Source organism: Schistocerca serialis, chromosome 7, assembly GCF_023864345.2.
Source record: "Schistocerca serialis cubense isolate TAMUIC-IGC-003099 chromosome 7, iqSchSeri2.2, whole genome shotgun sequence".
NCBI lineage: Eukaryota > Metazoa > Arthropoda > Insecta > Orthoptera > Acrididae > Schistocerca > Schistocerca serialis.
Genome location: NC_064644.1, coordinates 307,897,683 through 307,915,265, shown reverse-complemented (window position 1 = coordinate 307,915,265; position 17,583 = coordinate 307,897,683).

The following is a 17,583-nucleotide window of genomic DNA, read 5'->3' as shown; positions in this document are numbered from 1 at the left end:
CTGAGCAGGCAGCAAGAGAGATTTGCTGAAGGTCATTGAAAGAGTGTCCCAACAAACATCCTTAATGAAACATTCCTCCAACCCTATCGCACCATCCAAATGTTTCCCTATATCCTTTGTTTCACAAATAACCCCTTTTCCCTGGCCAGAGTTGGAGCTGCAATTGGCCACCACAAGAGTATTCCTGTTCAGCCACAACCCTTATACAATACTTCCACTCAATACTTTATCCTTACCCTCCTTTGCCACAGTTTAACCATCACCCATGCAACCATCTACATCTGACCTAATCACCCAACTCCCTATTACTTCCTCACATACATAGATCGTTCCTTTTCCACCAGTATTATTGCCACTGACCTCAGCATCCATAGTACATCCCCTGCAGAACTCCAGCAGTGGCATCAGTTTACCGGCTCCCTGCAAGGTAACATCGTTCCCACCTAACAGCACATCAGTCCTGAAATTAGTACTACACCCCAATGTCTTCATAGAATCTCCCAACCTCCTTGGATGGCTCGCTGCAGAAGTCTTCAATAGAACTGGAAGTGACAACCTACCTGTACTCCTCACTATCTTCTCCCATACCAATCTCCAGCCATCTGTTATCCAAGACTACTCCCATACCAACTTGAATGCCTCTGGGGGCTCTCCATATAAACCCAGACTGGAAGCCACCCACAGACCCAACAACCTGACAACATGCCTCACACCACATCCTTGCTGCAGCAGACTGTGTCAGACACTATATCCGTCTACTTTCCTACCAAGAACATATATGTCCTCACTGTCGCATTCTCTCCCCACAAGCCCTACTCCTCTTCTGAGAATAGCGTCACATGTACCACTCCTTCCTGTGAACTTATGACTGACATACACTCACACGACACTGGCAAATACAGAGACACCTCAGGGATTTATTAAATACAATAAAAGGCCAGGAATAGTGTCAGACGTGCACCAGACTCAACACTACACTCCCCATACACTCTTCCAAGTACTGCTCCTCTACAACCATCCCATGCCTGATAACCTGAGCAAAGCTGACCACTTTTATCCTATCTCTCCGACATCTTCTCCAACTGGGCAAATCAGCAGTGTAGAGGAGACAAAGAAGATGAGAGAAGAGGGAGCCTTGGGGCATTCCTGCAGTGGGTTGGAAGGTATGGGAATTGGTATAGTTAGTAGTGAAAAAGGTGGGACAAATAGACAGAGAGGCAGGCATAGTTAACTGGAAGTGGAGACTGGAATGTCATATGTAGTCATAGTTTTCGTTTAGGTCAAGGGACACAAATATAGCAAATTTATGGGTGTGGTGCAAGAAGGTCAGAGGATAAAATGGGATGGAAGGCATATTGGTTAATTGGAAGAAGGTAGTGTTCGTTTGGGTGTTGATGGATAAGTTGTTGGTAGTTGGGAAAGAAAGGAGTTGAAACCTTTCTGAACAATAGGGTGAGGCAGATGGGGCGATAGGAAGAGGCATCAGTAGATAGTTTGTACAGTTTGAGGAAATGTAGGATTTGGGAGGTTTTCCAGAGCTCAGGATGGTAACCCGTGGAGAGGATAGTGGTATAAAGGCTCACAAGGGTGATAAAAAAGGGAGGGGGCATTATTAAGGTGCAGTCGTGACTGGGGGATGTGTTGTGTTTTTGTCATATGCTATGATTGGTGTATTTAATGCTGTATGTGGTATGTTGCCCAAGTACTGGAAGCTGGGAGACAGGGGTGGGGCAGTAGTGTTAGTACGTTAGTGGATGGTAGAGAACAGGGGGCAACCAAAATGTGGGACGTCAGGGATGGAGAAGATGTTAGAGATATAAGATGTAAAATGGTCAACTTTGCTCAGATTATCAGACGAGGGATAGCTGTTGTGGAGGAGCAGGTAGTGAGTTAAGGGCTATTGCCTGTGAGTTAATAGAATGCTTTCCCGTGCTTGTAAGAGTGTATGGGGAGTGTAGTGTTGCGTCTGGTGCATGTCTGACGCCATGCCCGGCGTTTTGTTGCATTTAATGACTTCTTGAGGTGTCTCTGTGTTTGCCAATGTCGTGTGAGTGTATGCCAGTCATATGTTCACAGAAAGTAGCGATGCATGTGATGGTATTCTCAAAGGAGGAAAACGGCTTGTGGCTAGAGTGCGGGACGGTGAGCAAAAATGGTCTTTGTAGGAATATAGGTGTATACAGCGTCTGACAAAGTCTGCTGCACCAAGGATGTGGTGTGAGGTATGTTGTCAGGTTGTTGGAAGGTCAGCGGATGACTTCCAATCTGGGTTTCAATGGAGTCCTAGTAGGCATTCCATTTGGTAAGAGAGTAGTCTTGGATAGCTGTTGGATAGAGGTTTGGATGGCAGTAGATGGTGAGGAGTACAGGTATGTGGTCACTTCCAGTTGTATTGATTACTTCTGTAGTGAGGCGTGCAAGGAGATTGGGAGATTCTTTGATGACATTAGAGATGGTATTGGTTTCCGGGTGGGTGTGGTGTTGGTCAGGAACAACGTCATCTTGCAGGGAGCTAATAAACTGATGCCACAGTCAGAGTACTGCAGGGTGACCTCCAGGTGTAGGTCCAGCGTATCCAGGAAGCAGACGTGTTGGTTGCAGGATCTCAACTGGCCTCCATCTAACCAACACATGGCCATGACTGGCCCGAGACATAAACCGCTTTGATCAGAAAAAACAACAGACATCTACCCTGCCCTCCAATAAGCTCTCGCTTGATGCCACTGTAGCCGCAAATGGCGGTGGTTTGGGGACAGCGCAATGCACGCTACAGGGCGTCATGGTTCAAATGGCTCTGAGCACTATGGGACTCAACTGCTGTGGTCATAAGTCCCCTAGAACTTAGAACTACTTAAACCTAACTAACCTAAGGACAGCACACAACACCCAGCCATCACGAGGCAGAGAAAATCCCTGACCCCGCCGGGAATCGAACCCGGGAACCCGGGCGTGGGAAGCAAGAACGCTACCGCACGACCACGAGATGCGGGCACAGGGCGTCATGCTCGGTCCTATCCTTGAGGTAATCGATGTGTCACTGTGGTGCCAGCTGCTGCTAAAACTGCTGCTGCTAATTCAATACAATACGCCAGAGTCATACACCCAACATGTCGTTCTTCCTTATCGGAAGTGCCACGTGCCGTCCAGAGTCTTTTCTTGTTTCCGTACATTCTCGTGACCACCACTGCGAGCAATCGTGTACGATCGCTACATTCGTGTAATGTCCTTCTGCAATATCGCAGAAGGAACATCCAGCATCTCGTAGCCCTATTACATGACGTCGTTGAAACTCAGTGAGGTGTTGATAATGGCGTGTTTGTCGCCTTAAAGGCATTCTTGACTAATATCAACTCACCACTCTCAAAGGTAACTGGCGCTCACGATCGTTATAGCGTGTATTTACAGCAAATTTGATTTGCATCCTCATAGTGGCGCTACTACCGCCACTATTGTGTGAGTGGCACGAAATCTGAATAGACATTATCTTTCATGTACAGAAACTCGCCTACCACCTTTCGTTTAAGTCGCACAATTCCTTCTTGATGCTGCGATTTTTTTTTTCCATCGGCATATAAACAATGGGAAGTCTTCAGAACGACAGCGACGTTCTAGTAGGGAATATCACTGTTAAATAAAAGTTAAAGAATATTTAGAACAGTGATTTGACTGTGGAGATTTTTAAAAAGTTGAGGAGACTGTGTTAAATAGTAATGCCATATTCAGGGGATATATGTTCACTATGAATAAATACAAATGGAGCAATTTAGTACATACGTTTAAAGACTTAAAAGAATAAATGGTTAGAGAACTTAAAAAACAAATGAAAAAGAACAAGAGGAAATTAAGGAAGGACAACGGAGAAATAAAAGACAATATTCAGGCTTTGAGACAAGAGGTAACTGAACAAATGACAGGAATTGCCACTCAACTGAAGAGTAAAGTTGCTCAATTAGAGGCACACAATCGCGAATCTCGGGCTGGGAAGGACCAGTGTTATAATGAGCTCAAACGCCAACTGATGAGTTTCCAGTTTAAAGGTAAATTTATTCAGATACCTCGAGAATAGTAGTAAAAGCATTAGGTAAGAAGTGCACGATAATACAGATAAAGCTAGAAAAGAATTTATTGAAACTATAGAAGGAGTCAATCCTGACTTAGATAAGCAACAGAATGGGCTTTTTACTGTTTTAAAACATGAAAGAGGAAAGGAAAAGGAGGCACTTTGCTTAAGAAGCAGATTGAAATAGATGCCAAACTAATAGCATACGTTAAGGCATGTATCTCCCAGTGATATGCCACGATGTACCCCAGAGGGAAGAATTCACGACGGAAAACTCTTCGGTCGAGTTGAGAAAGCAGAAGGCCAATCGTGGAAACAGGCGAATGTCTGGCTGATTTAAATGTACAAATCACATAACCTAGAGGAAATTGAGCGGTAGAGCTGGTGGAAAGAAAATTCTGTAAGTTCAAAACCTGAAATAGGAGAAAGAATAGTGGATGGAAATAGCATTAGACAACCTGAAAGAAGTACAGTTCGACCGACCGTTACTTAAAAACATTTGAGGGCGCATTACCTGCCTAATAAGAATGCAAGAAGAAACTAAAATTTGTGATCGGACATTTAGAGGATGAGGCGCCTCTGGGATGGCGTTAAATCCTAAGGAATTCCTAAACTGATAAGAATTTTGCAAACAAGTTAAAGACAACTACTGATCCGAGGACGAGCAGAAAACAATTATCTGCTCGACCTCACCCCTTATAACAGAAGATAAGGTACACATAGAAATTTTTTGAACGGCATCTCCAGAACGAATTTTCTAGATGATCCAGTTACCGAAGAACATTTCATAAAAGTACTAATTAGCCGTCTGCTAGCCTTTTTAGAGAAGAATGATTGGCCAGGAATGGAACAAGGTAAATGCAATATTAAATATTTAGGGCAATATGGTATATTAAACAAAACACGGGAGTATGAACATTCTACGAATAACAGAGATAATTTAAGGGGTGAACCCTTGAAAATAGGAAAAAAGGGGAGATGAGCAATAGACAACACTGTCAACTTACACGGCAAAACTACAATAATGGTGGCAATAGCAAGAATTACTGAAAAACACATAGTTCACAGTACTATAACATTTCGGGAGAAAATGATTTACTGGTAGGAACAGATGTCATAGAGAATACGAGAAACCTACAAGGTCTTGGGATAGGGACCACTCTCAGGGATTAGTAAGAGTAGTCAAGTGGTCCAAATCCTTAGGTTCAATAAATTTAGAAGAATATAGGCTGTTAAGAGACGAGTTACTGGGTAAAGAGACATTTTGCAGTTACCCCTGTGATGTGAGACCCATGGTTGTAGTAAAATATAAAAAAGCAATTATTGATATATTTTGAGATTCAGGTAGCGATGTATGTGTTGCAAACCAAACGTATTCTGAAGCGAGGAAACAGAGGTGGAAATGTCCGACTTTACAAATTACTGGTGTTCATATAGTAGGAATAGCAGGATGTAACTGAAAAATATTTAAAGAAGAAGTGTTCTCATCATGTACACATGTCTTTAAAGCCAATATCAATGGCATACACTAAAAAAGTTCTGGAGCAAGGAATAATTGAGAGATTTCAGAGTTATTATAACAACCCTCTCTTAGTGGTAAAGAAATCTAACGGAGGAGTTCAATTAGTTTTACACATCAGAACGTTAAATCAAATAACAGAAATGGGAAGGGGCCAGCCCCTTCCTATGCAGGAGGTACTGCCAGACTGAATGGTGCTAAGCACGTGGGTAGCATGTGTCTCACTGTTGGATACTGGCAGACGTCACTGCATCTTGAATCATGACCCTATACCGTGTTCTTGTTGGAATGACGATAATACCAATTTAACGTATTCCTTTCTGGTTAAATGTATCAGGATCAGTGTTCATTTGAGTTTTAGATCTGGCCTTAGGTAATACATTGCTGCATAAGATTATGGTATCTCCAGACGATCTATTTATTATTTCTAAGATGTGGTCTTACCATTTTGCTTAGGAAGTATTCCTTACAGTTAAAGAAATTGTAATAGCCATTTGGGGGAGAGAACTATAATTTTTTGGACACATAATTGAAGGAAACGGAGCTCAATTAAGACGAGCTCAATTACTCAACTACAGAAAAAGCATTATTTTCAGTATGGAGCTTTAAACGTTTTAGTTATTTTTTAGTTTGACATAAACTCATTTTGTATGTGACCATCAAGCCCTCGTCTTCCTCATGAATATTCAATTATACCATCAAGGATTGTTCAGATGGATCTTATTTCTTCAAGAATTTGGGTGTATTGAAGTTGCTAAGAATATTATACAAGATGCTTTATCTAGTCTACCTACGGTTTTGAGGAAAACCAAGCTTCGTTTGAACCTTGTACGACGTTTAGAAATTACTTCATGAAAATAGGTGTGTCGCGGAGGTATCAGGAAACTTGCTCTGATGAATGAACGGTTGTTGGCTCCTATACTAAAGAAAGTTATTCAAACTATAGAAACACGGGATATACCTAAAAATAATGATGGAAACTGGTTACTATATAACAGGATATAATACTGCTGTATCGAAGTATGAGATGAAGAATCTGAGTCCCAGACAATGTTAGTCGTAAGTTAACTGAGTACAGCCATGTACACAGAACATGGTGAAACATCGTTATTTTAAGAACACGGGTATGTTTTCAAGAGATATTATCCGCTCTTGTCAGCTGTGTTAAAGAGTAAAAGAAATATCACTATTAAAAAATATTGAACATACCTCATAATCCCCAAAGAGTCTTGGATCTGGTATGTGCTATTCTGTGCGGTCCACTACCAGAATGAAGGGGTGTACAGAGATATATATAGGTAACAGCCGAATGTTAGCCTAATTATGTTCATGTAGCAGTATTACTTTATGTCTTGAAAGCGATTATTTGATTAACATAGGTATTCCCAAACGTCTTTTAACTGGCAATGGCAAGCAATTCCATACCCATCTTTTTAAGAGTGTATTGGAAAGATATAATGTGAAATACATAATGACTTCAAAGTACCAGCCTAAAAATAACCCAGCAGCTAAGGTAATGAAAGGGAGACTGTGTTACTGTTCAGAAAGGCATACCAAGTGGACAGGCATATTGTCATAATTTGAAACCATTCTCAATGGGATGCCTGACTTTAATACAGGCTTGGTACCATTAGAAATTGCAGGTAACGATATCTTAGGAACATTGTTACTTTCAATGGTAAAGTAATGCTGTGTGCAGTCAAATAAATGTGATCTTCTCTACAATAGAATATAAGTTACATAAAAATAAGTGTAGAAAATAGATTGAAAATAGTAAGACGTTGCTTTTGAACCTGAATTTCAGATAGGAGAAAAATTGTGGTTGAAACCCATGAACGAATATCCAAGTTTTATTAGGAAGATGGAAAGTTTTCCATCTGTTCCTCCACCCAAAAGGCTGTTGTTACAGTACCCAGTCACCCAGACATTTAAAAGATTGTGCAATGTTTCAAATATACAGAGATGCCACGAAATGATTTAGGAGAGTCATGTGGAACAATACATTCGTTGGAAAAATAAGTAAGAGCTAGGCACACTTCTGAAATTGTGGTATGAGTATGTTAAGAGATTCATAGGGCATAATATACTCTACAGTAAAAGTAGAAAAATCTAGGGTAGATTACTGTGCATTATTGGTTAATGGTATGGGGCATTCATGAGGGAAACAAGAGACGATGTTAGCTCAAAAGGTCTCAGATGATAAAAGGAATACGAAATTTTGTTATCATATACATACCATACGCAGTGGTGGGTTTATATACAGGACAACTAGGCATGGGCCTAAGGGTGGCACCTTACGGGGGCGGCATTTTTTGCTCTGTACTCATTTTAACGTTTTACATTTTAAAATAACTGCGCTTACAAACAACAAAATTTTTTAATACTGTTAAATAACTTGCTAGTTTAAATAAGCCTTAAGAACGAAATTCGACACTTGGTGACTAAATGGAAATTAAGCATTGGATTTCTGTGTGGTATCATCTTCATGATTGTTCAAAATATTTTGAAAAAAGCTGTCAGGACAGCAACCTACAATACAACGTTTGAAACGTTATTATTCCGAGAATGTTGTCAGTTTCTACTTAACCCAACTATATTTTCCCCGTGAAAATACCGGGACCCCTGAAAACATGTGATAAACTAATCAGCAGTTTCTTAAATTCTGTAACATGTGGGGGCCTCAGTATGTAAAACACAAATCTTAAATTTCTTGTAGAAATTATGGGGAGGTATCAAGTCAACTCTCCATTACTGTAATTAATGTGAAAGCTCTGTGGTCTTCAATATCTGAGCTTTGATTTAATGACACTCTTTTAACAAAACCTGTTGATACTGGGAATGTTTTACATTTTTAAACACATGTTTATACAAAAATAACATAAGCAGAATATCTAACGATGTGTGCAATACACTTCACAAACAGTTTAAAAATTTTATTTATTTATTTACTTAGCTAATTTTTTGGCGAAAAAAGAAGAAGGAACCAACTTTCGTTTGTTTTTTTTTTTTTCACATAAAACTTCCTGGCTAATAGGCCGTGGTCGAAGTATAAACTCTCTCCTGACGTTTCGTCTCCGACTGCGGAAGACATCTTCGGAGGTAAAGCGGCAAACTGCGGAAGTTTTAAGTGTAGACAATACCGGCCGTGAAAGCTTACATTGTATGATCAACTTTCGTTTGTGTCATTTATTGTGCTGCAACTTGCACGCTTCAAAGTTCCCACTCTGTGCAATCGAATAGTACGATGCATTGCAAATTTTATATTAAACTTCTTAACTAAGCTTTTTTTCTTCGAGGAAAGGTTATATTTATTTGTGCATTTGCGTGCAGACACAACTGCCAACAAGACTACTTAAACTTTGTAGTCTGTCTTCTCTGCCCACAGAAACAGCTAAAATGTTATAAGTATAAGTGGGATAAAAGTCGATCCAGCACACCTCACTGCAAGAAATTGCAAAAATTATTTGCTTTTTAAATTAGAAAGACAGTGTCAAGAATACTCAGAACATATTTGCGCTCCGGCTAAAATTCCGGCGACGCGGGAAGCAGAAGCCAAAAAAGAATTGTCCCGTTTTCTTTACAAGACCAATTCTAGCTGGCAGGTGTGCTTCTACTGTTCACTGACAACTGAGAAACGGGCGACAATGAAATTAAATTATTCTGCATTGGCGTTCTTTCATAACACAGTTACGTCGACTAATCCGAGTTGGTCAGTTCATCGCTCTGTTTTTAAAGGAAAAATCTTTGTGCTTGTGTGCCGTGTTTAAAGCAAAAAGCTTTGTGCTCATGAGCGGTGTATTACGATTGGAACTGGATACAGTCTTTCTCTCTTTCTTTTACAATTCTTTTTTCTTTTGTTTTGACTGTTGGTTGACAATTTTGTAAGTGCTTTAACATGAATAACAGTGAAAAAAGCAAACGAGCAAACTTAAGTGAGGCAGCATTTCTGAAATTATCGAAGGAAAGGCGAGAACGAAAAGCCAGTGTTCGAAAACTGCTTGGCAGAGTAAATAAATTTTTCGAAAAAAATGTTGCTGGTTCGACTTCGAGTTCAAGTAGCACGGATGATATTTCTGGCACTGCAGCTGTTGTAAAAGAGGTAAATACAGACGAAACAAAAGTTAAAAATGAAGAAAGGAAATTGTTTCTGATTTCGAGTTTCACGAAAAACTAAGTGTCGAGTCAGACATTACAAAAAGAAATAACCTCGTTAGTGATGATCCTGCATAATGGTGTGTCAATGAATCGACAACTGACATTCTCTTACAACGTGGCATTAATCAAAATTGTAACGGTAGTTTTTCTAATTCAAGAAGATCAATAGGCAATAAAACCAGATATCTGAACAAAAATGTATTTTACCGTAAACTTTTAAATATTGAATCAACACTGCGTGATTTTCTAGTATACTCCTGTAGCGCCGGTGCTGTTTTTTGTGCACCATGTAAATTGTGACAATTGCAGATTGGAAAAATACACTCCTGGAAATTGAAATAAGAACACCGTGAATTCATTGTCCCAGGAAGGGGAAACTTTATTGACACATTCCTGGGGTCAGATACATCACATGATCACACTGACAGAACCACAGGCACATAGACACAGGCAATAGAGCATGCACAATGTCGGCACTAGTACAGTGTATATCCACCTTTCGCAGCAACGCAGGCTGCTATTCTCCCATGGAGACGATCGTAGAGATGCTGGATGTAGTCCTGTGGAACGGCTTGCCATGCCATTTCCACCTGGCGCCTCAGTTGGACCAGCGTTCGTGCTGGACGTGCAGACCGCGTGAGACGCCGCTTCATCCAGTCCCAAACGTGCTCAATGGGGGACAGATCCGGAGATCTTGCTGGCCAGGGTAGTTGACTTACACCTTCTAGAGCACGTCGGGTGGCACGGGATACATGCGGACGTGCATTGTCCTGTTGGAACAGCAACTTCCCTTGCCGGTGTAGGAATGGTAGAACGATGGGTTCGATGACGGTTTGGATGTACCGTGCACTATTCAGTGTCCCCTCGACGATCACCAGTGGTGTACGGCCAGTGTAGGAGATCGCTCCCCACACCATGATGCCGGGTGTTGGCCCTGTGTGCCTCGGTCGTATGCAGTCCTGATTGTGGCGCTCACCTGCACGGCGCCAAACACGCATACGACCATCATTGGCACCAAGGCAGAAGCGACTCTCATCGCTGAAGACGACACGTCTCCATTCGTCCCTCCATTCACGCCTGTCGCGACACCACTGGAGGCGGGCTGCACGATGTTGGGGCGTGAGCGGAAGACGGCCTAACGGTGTGCGGGACCGTAGCCCAGCTTCATGGAGACGGTTGCGAATGGTCCTCGCCGATACCCCAGGATCAACAGTGTCCCTAATTTGCTGGGAAGTGGCGGTGCGGTCCCCTACGGCACTGCGTAGGATCCTACGGTCTTGGCGCGCATCCGTGCGCCGCTGCGGTCCGGTCCCAGGTCGACGGGCACGTGCACCTTCCGCCGACCACTGGCGACAACATCGATGTACTGTGGAGACCTCACGCCCCACGTGTTGAGCAATTCGGCGGTACGTCCACCCGGCCTCCCGCATGCCCACTATACGCCCTCGCTCAAAGTCCGTCAACTGCACATACGGTTCACGTCCACGCTGTCGCGGCATGCTACCAGTGTTAAAGACTGCGATGGAGCTCCGTATGCCACGGCAAACTGGCTGACACTGACGGCGGCGGTGCACAAATGCTGTGCAGCTAGCGCCATTCGACGGCCAACACCGCCGTTCCTGGTGTGTCCGCTGTGCCGTGCGTGTGATCATTGTTTGTACAGCCCTCTTGCAGTGTCCGGAGCAAGTATGGTGGGTCTGACACACCGGTGTCAATGTGTTCTTTTTTCCATTTCCAGGAGTGTATATCTAATATTTTATCTCGTCATGAGAATTCACTTGAACACAAAAATTCTGAGTTATCGCTCTTAGCAAGAAAAAACTCACTTGGAACAATAGATAACCATTTCGAGTCATATGTTGAGACAGAAAAAATGTACTGGCGCAGTGTATTAAAAAGGATGTTTGCAGTAGTGAAGAAGCTAACAAGTGTTGGACTTCCCCTTCGTAGACACGTTGAAAGATTGCATTCATTACATAATGGTCAACCTATAATGTCTCTTGAACTTATAGCCGAAACTGATCCTTTTCTCGCAGAGCACGTTGAACGATTTGGAAATCCAGGCCAGGGGCATACAAGTTATCTTTCTTCAACAATCTCTGATGAAATAATAGAGTTTCTTTCTGAACGAATAAAAAGAATTATCATAAGTGAAATAAAACAATCCAAATATTTCTCTATAGTAGTATATTCTACTGTGGACATTTAACATATTGACCAATTATCTTTCATATTGAGATATGTGAACGAGAATGGTGAACCTGTTGAACAGTTCCTTCTGTTTTTACCAAACCGGAGACACAAGTCCGAAAACTTAGCTGAGGCCGTACTAAAAGTGCAGTCTACAAATTCCATTGATATTACTGACTATAGAGGCCAGTCATATAACAACACAAGCAATATGTCAGGAACCTACACTGGTTTGCAGGCACGCCTAAAGAACGAAATCCGAAAGCGCATTATGTGCCTTGTGCAGCACATTCATTGAATTTAGTCTGCACTAGTGCTACAGGCTGTTGTCGGGAACCATGTTCATTTTTCAGTGTAGTGCAAAACCTTTACAATTTTTTTCTGCTTCTACACAACGGTGCGATAAACTTCTTTCTTTTATGAAACCGGGAAGAAAAACGATGAAAAGTTTATCAAAAACATGTTGGCCAGCAAGAGAGAAAGTGCGTATAAGTCTATATGAAAACTGGAAGGGCGTTGTCAATGCCCTCACACGTATTGCCAATAATACGTTTGAAAAACCATTTATGCGAAATGAGGCTTCAGCTTTATTGAATCAACTCAGCAGACTAGAAACAGTATTCATGACGACAGTTTGGAGGAATATACTCCAGAGATTTAATAGTGTAAATTTGAAATTGTAAAGTGTAAATATTGATACTAAAATAGTGCATGAATTATATAAATCACTTGTAGGATTTATTGCATCTATTCGTTGTATGTTCGACTATTATGAAAATACATCCATGGAGATTGTGACTGATATAGACTATAAATGCACCTATAAAAGATCACGAAAACGCAAACTTCATGATGACGAAGAAGCAGACGTTGAAAAAGTTTTTCCGACTGGAAGGGAAAAATGTAGAGTCGAAACATTTCTCCCAGTACTCGACAACTTGTACGCCGAATTAGTGAGGAGGAAGAAAAGCTATATATCACTGTTGGACTCCTTCACAGTTTTCAGTAACCTTAAGAACAGTTCGCCTGACGATATTGTTGAACGTGCAGCAAAACTTCAAGCGTCATATGACACAGATTTAGAGCTTTCCTTCCCAAGTGAATGTGTACATTTAACAGAAATTTTGAAATCTTCTGAGATTAGTGATATACCAGTCTAAATGAGTAAATTGTTACGAAAGTAGAGGTTCCATTCCGTATTTCCGATGTTGGCATTGCTCTTAGAATATTTCTATGTATGGCACTTACAAATTGTTCAGCAGAACGCTCATTTTCGACTCTTAAAAGACTGAAATCCTACCTACGTTCTACATTGTCTGAGGAGAGATTGAACGCCTTGTCCATTCTTCACATCGAAGCGACCTCCTAACTGATAACCGTCTGAACTATGAAGATATGATCAACGAGTTTTCTGCCGTCAAACCAGACGCAAACTTTGCTGACTGGTGAGTTTGTTTATTTACTCATGTTAGTTTTAAAAATTTAAGATTATAATGTGATTTTTATTGTAACTTGGAGCATATTAATTGGCTTTACAAACTACGTATCACCTGTTTATTTTACAAGTGCCGATGACAGAACGCGGAACTAAACCTGGGATCTGATGTATCACTCACATTGACGTAGAGAAAACAGTGATCAAGGTTTACAGAAGTTTATTGACCAAGGAAACAAAACGACTGCTTCGATGATAATAACAAAGTCACAGTTACAGTGTCTCATAGATGTGAAGACTTGACAGTATAGTAATTCCAGAGTCTGACAAAGTAACACAGTTAGGATCTTCATAGACAAATACACATGAGTGGAAAATATTCTGAGTTCAACGAAGCTATCGTGAATAACACCAGCCTAGGAACAGAAAATTCTATCCTGGATACAGCCCGATTGCACCAAAGGAAACATCGATGAATGCTGAATACAGCGGCGTCGGTCCCTACGACGGACTTCGAGAGTGACCTCAGACGATGGGGCGAACAGCACCCGCCCAGAGGCTCACGTTTATAGCGGCCAGCGGCGGAATACTCGCGGCACTGTTTTCTGACCACGTGTGTCGTGGACGCGAATAGGTCATTTGCAAGTAGTGGACCCTGCTAGCGCTGGTACGGCCGCCTGGTGTCCGTCTGTTCCTGCGACAGGGCGAATCTGCGATGCTAAGGCACGCAGGGGCCATATAGGCTGCACGCGCGCCCGAGGTGCCTGAAGGGTTGCTGATCGCTTTTGCGAAGTTAGCCGATATAGCAGGATCGCCTAGAAAGGTGGAGCACATCTCGTGCAAATTCTTACTCATAATCCATCTATAACTATGGATGGAGGAATTTAGTTTATTAGCATTTGTAAATTAATTAGAATTACTATTAATATTAAAACTAATGAGCACATACGTGCATAAAACAACGGTAACCTTTTTTAAGAGTAAATTTCCTTTTGCATTCAAAAATTTCAAAAGTTACAAATCTATAATTGTTTAAATACCTTCAGTATTCATATTCTACTGCTGCAGCTGAAGAAAATAGATTTTTAAATGTGGGTATTAGGAAGTCAATACAAATGCTTAAATTTCTCACTTCTTGGCAAAAGTGCTGCTTTAATCCATAGTTCCTTGAGTACTATCACGGGTCTAAAAAAGAATACGACAGGGTACAGGTTGTGGCAAAAAACTATTCAATGACAAATTAATCCATACTGCAGAAAATAAAAGTAAAGTAGCATGGGAGGTTATAAAACAAGCAACTGGAAAAGGCAGACACAAGTATAACAACATACAAATGAATGATGGGGATAGAATAATAAAAAGTTCTCAGGAATTAGCAAATTTGGTGAATGATTATTTCTCTGGTATCGCAGAGAAGCTGCAGCAAAATTTTCTTGAGATACATGTAGCACTCACAATGAATTATACACGAGGCACAGTAATGTTAAGTTAGGCTGACAGTACAACAAGTAAAAAGTAAGAAGTCAGCAGGCATAAATCCCGTTCCGACTCTGTTCTGGAGGCGTACATAGATAGCGTACAAGCCCCACTAACTAGCAAAATCAATAATCTCTTACTTCACGTGTTTTTCCAGATTGCCTAAAGCATACATAAGTTGTGCCCTTGCTATGGAAAGCACTGAAAACCACAAGCCAGATTCGCTGTTGTCTTCATTCTCAAAACTAGCTGAATCAATCATGAAAGATAGACTAATAAGTTACATGAGTAAGTACAAGCTCTTCAACGAAGCGCAGTTCGGTTTCAGAAGTGAATGAAGTACAATATTGACAATTGCAGAGTTCAAAAAAGTGGTGCTTCTTAGGGATGATTGTGTTACAGGCATTTTCCTACACTTGTCCAAGACTTTTGACGCTGTTGACCATAAAATACTACTGAGCAAGCAATAAGCGCTAGGTATAAGAGGAACAGCGACTGAATGGTTTCAGTCTTACTTGGGAAACGGGGTGCAAGAAGTGGAGACTGTTTACACGTCTGCTGATGATAAATTTGAGTAAAACAATTGTCAGGCAAAAAAATATATAAATGTAGGAGTTCCTCAAAGTAAGTATATTGGGCCCAGTTCTGTTCTTAATATATATCAGTGACTTTCCAGACAGTGAAAGACAAGGAGAAAACTTTCTCTTTGCCGATGACAGCAATATTATAGTCAATGATACATCAGAACTCCTATTTGAAAAGCAACTGAAACCCTCAAGAATGGTGTATAACTGGCCAGTATGTAGTAAAGTAACGTTAAACATGAAGAAAACGAACAGTATGCATTGCAGCATGAAGAGAGAAAGCAACTCTGGCACTTTAAGCATAGCAGATAAATGTATAGCTTGTATAGCAAACACAAAGTTTTGGGGGATCGGCATTAGTTGTCAGCTAACATGCAGTGAACATACAAAGATACTGGAAAAACAATGTCACCAGCGTGCTATGCTTCTAGGGTGTTAATATCAGTTTGTAACAGCCAGTGTCTCGTGGTGAGATACTGTGGCTACATACATTCAGTTCCTAGCTATGGGGTCTTTTCTGGGGATCAAAGGCACAAACAAGGACATAGCTTTTAAACTGCAGAAGAGGACCACAAGAATAATAACAGGAAGTAGTATTCGAGCTCATTATAAAGAGCTATTTAAAAAATAAGGCATCCTTACTGCACCAAGTAAATATATTTGTCAATGTGTGGTGCATATGAGGGAAAATATTACTAAATTCTGTGCTAATAGTTCCACTCATGCCGGCCGAAGTGGCCGAGCGGTTCTAGGCGATACAGCCTGGAACCGCGCGACAACTACAGTCGCAGGTTCGGATCCTGCCTCGGGCATGGGTGTGTGTGATGCCCTTAAGTTAGTTAGGTTTAAGTTCTAGGGGACTGATGACCTCAGCAGTTAAGTCCCATAGTGCTCAGAGCCAATTTAACCATAGTTCCACTCGTAATCATCGAACAAGAGCTAGGCTGGAGATACTTTTACCCAGGGAAACAAACAAAGAACTCAAAACATCATTTTATATCACCCAGGGAAACAAACAAAGAACTCAAAACATCATATTATATCATGAGGTAAAATTGTATAACAGAATGTCAAAGAAACTGAAAAAGATTAATTTGACTTTTTTTAAAAAAGCAGCTAAAAGTTCTACACAAATTACACATTTCACAAAGTTAAAGGTTACTTAGAGGCCTCAGAGTAGTGAATAGTAATGAGAGGTCATAACTACACCACATTGTCGCATATTAATACATGGTTATGGGTTACTGCTTTCACAAGGATACTGTGAGAAGATCTTTAATTCGAGACAGTAATGTCCGTTGGCTTGGTTTTCAAGTGGATTGTTGAGTCTGGAAACCAAAATTGAGGCAGGGGGGTACGGCAGCATCTTCTCAGTCTGCAATCATCGATGGGTGTCTTAGTGTGAGCAGCAGTGAAGAGTGAAACTATGTTTCACATTGCAACTGAGTGGAAGCAGTCCACAAGTTATCAGTGGGTATCCTCAGTGCATAGGCAGTAAAGAAGGAAACTATATTTTAATATTGTAAGTTACCTGAAACAGTTTATGTGTAAATAAAGGAACATTATACAATCGAGAATCATTTTTCTACTGTATGACCTGCAGAGATTTTTTGTTTTTATTTAATCGAATTTTATATGTTATTCATAAATGCAACACCTTCTATGGTTTTCACGTTAATTAAGGCCATACAGGCATCAGTTTTTCGGAATGTACTTCTGACCATGAATCGATTCTGTTAGTTGCTTAAGTTTTTGTTGATCATGCCTTTGCGCTCTTGTGGAGGTATTTCCATAGCAACGTTCATTCCCTAACAAACACTCCTTTATATCTGATAAGTGTTATGCCAATTTTCACAAATCTAATTTTAATTTTTTTAATGTAACGAAATATTTTCTTAAAAATTTTCATTGCCTATTACACTCCCTTAGGGGCTGAATTTCCAAAACCACTGAAACACAATTTTTTTGTATCTAACCTAGAAGTCAAACATCAATTGACATAAATATAGTGTTAAAAATCCTTAATAGTTATTTTGTAATTCTTTATTTCCAAAAGAAACTTTCAGCCACTGTTTTAACCCTTAAGCGGTTTCATATCCAAAAGTGCTGAAACACTTTTTTTCTGAGGAAAGAAATACTATTTTTCGTAACTGTAACTTCAAAA